Source organism: Nicotiana sylvestris, chromosome 7, assembly GCF_000393655.2.
Source record: "Nicotiana sylvestris chromosome 7, ASM39365v2, whole genome shotgun sequence".
NCBI classification, from domain to species: Eukaryota; Viridiplantae; Streptophyta; class Magnoliopsida; order Solanales; family Solanaceae; genus Nicotiana; species Nicotiana sylvestris.
The window spans coordinates 140989182-140996783 of record NC_091063.1 but is presented as its reverse complement, the minus strand read 5'-3'; the positions used below and the strand labels follow the sequence as shown (position 1 = coordinate 140996783).

Genomic DNA, 7602 nt, shown 5'->3' with positions numbered 1-7602 from the left:
GAACTACTCACTCGATATATTACTCAACCGAGTACCAATATAACATATCTTTTCATGTCATATTATCATAAATAACTGAGTTGGAAAAGCTGCCGTGAAATAGATAAAATACAACAGGTAATGCCAACTTATACATAAGATATATGGGCCTCTAAGACCAAAATAGCCACTTGAACACTGAACATAGGGCGACAAGGCCATATAATCTTTTACGTACATGACATCTGTCTACAAACCTCTAAGAATACATAATTTTTATAAAGGTTGGGATAGAGTCCTGTCATACCAAATAATACGCATCTAACTCATACAAACCAAACAAACAACTCCAAATCAAATGGAGTGCATCAACATCTTCCACTGAGCCGATAGCCTACTTTGAGGGCTCTCGACCTGTCTATCGGGACCTATGGGCATGAAACGTAGCATCCCCAAGCAAAAAGGGACGTCAGTACGAATAATGTACTAAGTATGTAAGGCACATAAATAAGTACATAACAGACATGGAGGAAATATAGAGTAAATGACTCCACCTGTAAGTCTGAATAACTTTGTAAATCATGAAATAATTATAGTATCATGCATATGCGTATGAATGTCATGTCGTGCATAGGTACATGTTTCATAACATCATCAGCCTCTAAAGGCATCCCATCATATCATCTTGGCCACTGTGGGCAAAATCATCAACGTATACCAGTTGATCAGGTGGTGGTGCGTATATAATGTCATAACCTTTCCCATATCCGATATACATATATATGCATTGTAAGCACGTGATTTTTGCCCAATATGAGAATTACTCCCAAAAAATCCAAAAATAAAATGATTTTTCTTTGGTGTGCAATTTTGTGATATTTTGTGATATTTTGAATAATTATTTGTATTTATTTGTGCATGTTTATTTGCTAAATTAATAAAAAATACAAAAATATGTCGCATTTTGCATATAGGATTTAATTCTACAATTGTTAGTAATTAAATTTGTTTTACAAAAATTAAAAATTACAAAAATAGGCATCGTTTGCATTTTTAGCATTTAATGTCCAAATATACAATTTTATGCTTAATTAATACTTAATTGTGCGTTAATTGTTATTGGGAGTTAATTTGCGCTTTTATAACTTAATTTAGTTCTTAATAATAGTTTAAGTATTTTTATAATTTAGTTTTAGAAAAAATAAAAGAAGAAAAGAGAGCGAAAATATAAAGAAAGTCGGAATTAGGCCTCTTCTTCAATTTCAAGCCACAGGCCCAAAAAATGGCCCAATCTTCCCTACGACCCAGTCCATTTCGAACTGGGTCGACCCAGTCCATAACCCAAAAGACCCAATACCCCTATCTTGCATTTCAAAGACACAAAACAAAACAAAACAAAAAAAAAAACCAAAAACCCTAAAAATGACCTAAGTCATCCGCCCCCCCCCTATCATTCTTCTTCTTCTTTTCTTCTTTCTTCTCCAAACTCTAAAACACACATCCATGGCTGCCATGGCTAAGCTCCAGCAGCTTAATCTCCTTCGACACAAGCGCACACACCACCAAGAAGCCCATCTTCTCCATGTCAAGCTCAAAAGGCTCGTCCATGGCTGCGTCTTCGTCGTCAACCCATCGCCATGTTTGTTGCTTTTTCTTGCTGCCTCTGCGTCGTCCATGGCTTCCCGAACTGCTGCTCCATTTTCTCCATAAGCTGCTGAACGCAGCAGCAGTAGACGACCAGCTGCTGCCCGTGTCCAGCTGCGACGAGCAGCCATGGCTGTCCGCGACGCTGCCGCTGCTCCTCCTTCCTCCGCCGTTGCTTCTACTTCTTCTTCGTCTTCGTCGTCCTTCGTTCGAGCTTTGGTCGAGGCTTGGACAGATTTATTTACAATCAAAGTTCGTCGTTGATTCATCTCCGGTTAGTTGTTTTTGAGTTTTATTTTTGTTCATATTTTGTTTGATATTTTCCGGATCCAAAATCGTTAAATGATTTAATCCTTGTTTTGTTCGTTGTTCATCTTTGAAATAATTTTCTATTGTGTTCATGTTGTTTGTTAAATTAATTTTCAGATTTCAAAATAGAAGTTTAATTAGTTGTTTTCATGTTTATTTCATGTTTGTATTATTGTTTAAGTAAGTATTTGTTAGTTTGATGTTTGTTAGATTCAAATTGAAATTTAATCAACTATTTCTTCAATTTGTTTCATGTGTTTATGTATTGTTAGAAATTGTTAATATTGTTAAGTTCAAGTTTAAGTTCATAATTGTTTCTTCGTCGATCTTGTTATTTGTTTAAAGAATTTAGTTGTATTAAAGGAATATATTGTTTTAATCGTTTAATCCGTCATGTTTGTTGTCTTAAAATAGATTCATTCATGTTCATACTTTGTTTGGATGATCTTGAATCCGAATTTTGTATAGTTTGATTTCTTGTTTACCATTTATGATTATTGCTTGAATTGTTCTCATAATCTTGTTTTAAGTTTAATATAAGAATTGTTTGTTGTAATGTTGTTAGAGTTGATTTTAAGTTCAATATGATTGAATTTAGAAATCTTCATACTTTGATTGTTGTTGTTGTTGAATCCGAAAATAGGATTGTTTGTTGCTAAAATATTGTTCAATCAAATTTTAGTTGTTCTTTGTTGTTCAATTCGTGTTCATGTGATTTGTTGTTGAAATGTTGTTAAAATCGTGTTCATGTGATATTGTTGTTATGATGTTCATCCATGTTCATATTGTTGTTTGAACATTGTTAGAAATTGATCATATTGTCTATATTTTGGTTAAGTTTGATTAATTGATGTGTTATAGCTGATGGGTAGTTTGGTAAATTTGTAATACGTTCAGGGGTAGTTTGGTAATTTCAGTAAGGTCGGAAGGGGTAGTTTAGGAATTGTACATTTTGAAATTGTTTATTTGAAGCATGGGGGACAAAATGAAATGGGGTGGGTTGTGATATGATTATTTAATATAAAGGGGGGACAAGATTTAAATTAAAGGGGAATCTTGCATTATTTTAATTAAAGCATGGGGGACAAAATATAATGGGGTGGTGTGATATGTTTATTTAATGTAATGGGGATGAGTGGAAAGATAATGGGTTGGGTAGAGAAAAAGTATTGATTTAATTGATTAAAAGATTTATGGGATGGGATTATATATATGGGAAGTCTTGAAGACAAATGGGAATAACAAGAAATACAGATAGAGAAAAAAAACGGACAGAGAATAGAAGAGAGAAAAATTCCGAAAAATATTTAAGCTTTCAAAATAAAAATAAAAGCTAAAAAAATCTACTGCTTTCTTTCTTTGTTTGAAATTAGTATTAATGGTTGTTGTTACATTTAAAGCTTAAAGCTTTTGTTTTTGGGATTACTACTCCACCGGTCTGTTACTGGGTTGTTACTGTTGCTGGGCAGTTGTTGCTATTGCACTGTTATTACTGTTGCTGATTTTCATCTTCATTTTCTTTTGCTTCAATATCAGGTACATATCTTTTAAACTCATGTTGTGAAGAACTTCAACATGGCAAGTAAATGAAGTTTGGAATTATAAGGATGTCTTCTACTCATTTAAATTTTATTAGTTTAAATTTCAGTTTTGTTTTAGTTGGTTAATATAGTATTAAATCAATTAGTAGATTAGTTCTCTTTCTTAATAACTAATGGCTTAGTTATTTTAGGAACGCGATCAACTCATTTCTTTTAATATATGAAATAATGTCAATGATTTTTTTACAAAATATAGAGTTAAGTGTTTGCAAATAGTCGCATAGGCAGAGAATAAGAATTGGTTTATTTATCTCAAACTCAATCTTTGTAAACAAATTAACCAAACAATTATAACTTTGGACTAAAAACAAGTATATGAGAAGGATATGGGATTTACAAGCACGAATTGCAACATTTTATGTCAAGGATATGTAGAAATAGAATTCGCATTAAATGTAACAATAAAAATTCTTCAGAAACTATTAATTTGTTTATCAAATTAATTCTTTTTCCAGTTTTATATGCGATTCAATTTTTGGATATGTTAATGTTGTATCCACGATAAAAATGGTAGTATTTTTAGTTACATGTTGTTTGTTTCTTTTTCATATCATTAATTCTTTAAAATTTGAATAGTTTTGAGGTATATAATTCATACGCGTAAAATAAGACTTGTAGCAACGCCTAATAAATTTTGAATTCTTTGTCAAGAAATTTGGTGGCATCCCAATCGGTAATTCTCCACGATTCTTACATTTAAAAATAGATAGATGCAATAAACATTTATGGAAAATCTATACTACTATTAAGAATCTTTTGCGTGATTAGGGATGCGTTCGCGTAACCTGATTATATTTCTAAAAGCAATTCGGATTATGCGTTCGCGCAACTTCGAACGAACATTTAATAAAAGGGGGCTCTTCGGAGAATATCAATATTAATTTCATATAACTCGAGATGTGCGGTTCAATATTTAATTATACAAGAGCGACGATCGTTCTTAATTTTATTTTTAGCACAATTTCGAACTTAAGTTTTTTTTATATAATAAAAAATTTCGAAAAAAAATAAATAAATAATAATTATTATATTGTGTATACGTACGCGTGACACGATTTTCACGTTAAAAAATATTAATATATAAAAACGAATACACGTACGCGTGATTCGATTCGAAGAAGGGTCTTTAATTATAAACAATTTAAATAGAAGCGGTAACAATAAAATCATGCAATAAAAATGTATTTAATAAATCAAAATAATCAAGCCAAATATAACAGTTGAGCGACCGTGCTAGAACCACGGAACTCGGGAATGCCTAACACCTTCTTCCGGATTAACAGAATTCCTTACTCAGGATTTCTGGTTCGCAGAATAATAAACAGAGTCATATTCTCCTCGATTCAGGGATTAAAATTGGTGACTTGGGACGCCTTAAAATTCCCAAGTGGCGACTCTGAAACAAACAAACAAATCCCGTTTCGACTGTCCTTTAATTGGAGAAAACTCCCTTGCACCCTCGCGGGTGCGGAAAAAGGAGGTGTGACAGCTCTGGCGACTCTGCTGGGGACTTAACCCAGAACCACTGGTTCAGGGTTCAAGAATTCGAGCTTAAAATAATTGTTATAGTTGGCTTTATTTATTATCTGATTTTTTTACATGATATATGCCCAATGTGCTAAATGACACTTTTACCGCTTTAATATTATTTGAATTATGAATATATACAACTGCTACGAAACCCCCTTCTTTCTGAGTCTTCTAAATTTATGGTGCACACGTGCGCGTGACCCACCTTTCTGTTAAAGTCATACCAAATAAGACGAAGTTGGGACAAGTAACTAGGCCGGGTAGACTTTCGTGCTCCCGGTACGTTGCCCCCGCTTCGGCTCAAACTGTCCGTTTGGGTAAGCCAGGGCTAGATCAATATGCCTCAGGTTTTTTCACTTAGAATAACTCAGCTTCATGCCGGATCCCTAGTAGGAGCGATTGTTTGCATCACGTGCATTTGACTTTGGAGACTCAACACAGGGGTTGGGTCTGTCTAGGACAGGTGTACCAAAAAAAATGACCATCCTGATGCATCTTACTTGCTGCTACTTGCGCATTTATTTGATCCGGATTTGTGTGTTGACTGACTTTTGAATATCATGAATAATATTTTAAAATTGAAAAAAAAAGAAATAGCGGTTAGGGAATTGACTGTTTATTTTTGAAAAAAAAAACCAATGCCCAAATACTGTCAAAACTCTGCCGAAATTTTGAGAAAATGAAAAAAAATGTCTTATTAGTTTGTTTTATTAAAACCAAAGAAAAAATAGAAAGAAAAAAAATTGTTGTTTTGTCTTATTTTTCAAAATAATAATAATAATATATATATATATATATATATATATATATATATATATATATATATATATAAAGGAAAATAGTTTGTCTTCCCCTGTAAATGACAATGAAAAAGAGTCTTACTTTTAAAATAGTTTTTTTATTCGTTTCGGAAAAATTCAAAATAATAAAATAAAAAGAGTCGCGTTGAAAGTGGTTTTATTATTTGTTGCAAATATATATATATATATATATAAAAATCCAAAAAGTTTTTCTTTATTTCCAAAAATGTATATATATCTTTATTTGTTGCAAAAATATTTGTCCTGCCAAAAAGTCTAGAAAAGTGTTTTTTTAGACTCCCAATTTTCAAAACAAAAAATCCAAAAATATTTTCCATTATTGACTTCTTTAAGAAAGTCTTTTTAATTATTAATATATATATATATATATATATATATATATATATATAATAAAATAAAACAAATTCGAAAATATTTTCCTTCTTCTTTAAAAATTGAAAAGAAAATTCAAAATTCAAAAAAAAATATTTTTTTTAGAAAGCATTTCTTTTATTAAAGGTAAAATTCCAAAAAAAAAAAATATTTTCTTTCTTCTTAGAATAAGAAAAAAAAAATCTTCTTTTTACTTTTGAAATTCTCAAAGTTCAAATCAAAAGAAAAGGAATTTTTAGAAGTCTTTCTTTCAAAAAAGAAAATCAATCAAAAATTCAAAAAAAAATATATATACTTCATTTCTTCTTTCAAAGCACTTCTTTTACAAATTCAAAATAATAATAATTTAAAATTAGTTTACTTACTTTATTCATGACCTGCCCAAACTACGCGGGTTTGATTCTCACCGGATGTGAGATACGTAGGCAACCCTCATCGGGTCCAACCCCCCTTTATTGCTAAAATAGCCAAAAACCAATAAATAAATAAAAAACGTGTCAAAATTTTAATTTTTGTCATAAATACGTCGGGTGGTGTCCAACCTCCCCATTTACTAAAAAATAGCCAACAAAAATATATGTCAAATTTTAATTTTGTCATAAAGAAGTCGGGTGACGCTCTTTTATCAAGACATAGCCGAATGTTCCCGAAAAGGACGCCGGAAGGCTGACTTTGCATAAACAGCCACCTTTTGGGTCATGTTTAGTTGACCCACACAGCCTTGAAAATCTTCGTCCCCGAGGCGCTGAAGGGCCGTGTTTGCAACACCTGGTTTTTATTGCAATTTGAAAAAAAAAGAGTCAACGTTCAGGTGAATACCGTTTGTTTTTTTTAGTCAAAATAAGTCGAGCCAGCTTCGGTCGCGTCTTAAACCGTTCTTGCCAAAATAACCTTAGAGTATCTTTCAGTTGTCGAAAGGCTATTTTCATAAAATAACGGACAAGTGTGTAAAGTGTCATAAAATAATCCTCTCCGGCCTCAAAATTTGGAAGGGGCCGCATTTGCAAAAATAACCGTTTGGTTGCATTTGTCAAACAGAGAAAGGAAGCTGGCCGTTTGTTTTTTGTAAAACTTTTGATTATAATATGTGGGTCGTTTGATTTTCAAGTTTGTAGGTCATTTTTAAACCTTTGAAACCCAATATGAAAATTGAAAAAAAAATGATTAGTATTGCTTATCTTTTATTGGTCCGAACTACGCAAGGTCTGATTCATGCGGGGTCATGATACGTAGGCAATCTCTATAAGATTCGACCACCACTGAAAAAGAAAAAAAAAGGGAAGAAAGAAAAATAAAGGAAAGCGCAAGTGCATCGCATTTCTGATAGAACAGTTTAACTGCTTAGG

General features: G+C 32.1%; 1 long non-coding RNA gene across 1 annotated transcript; it reads left to right on the top strand.

The window, feature by feature from the left end:
- The first annotated feature begins 1406 nt into the window (after nt 1-1406).
- On the top strand, nt 1407-3540 carry LOC138874204 (uncharacterized). Its single transcript, XR_011401251.1, has 2 exons — nt 1407-1897; nt 3469-3540. It is a non-coding gene; the product is annotated as an uncharacterized lncRNA (long non-coding RNA).
- The last annotated feature ends 4062 nt before the right edge of the window (nt 3541-7602 follow it).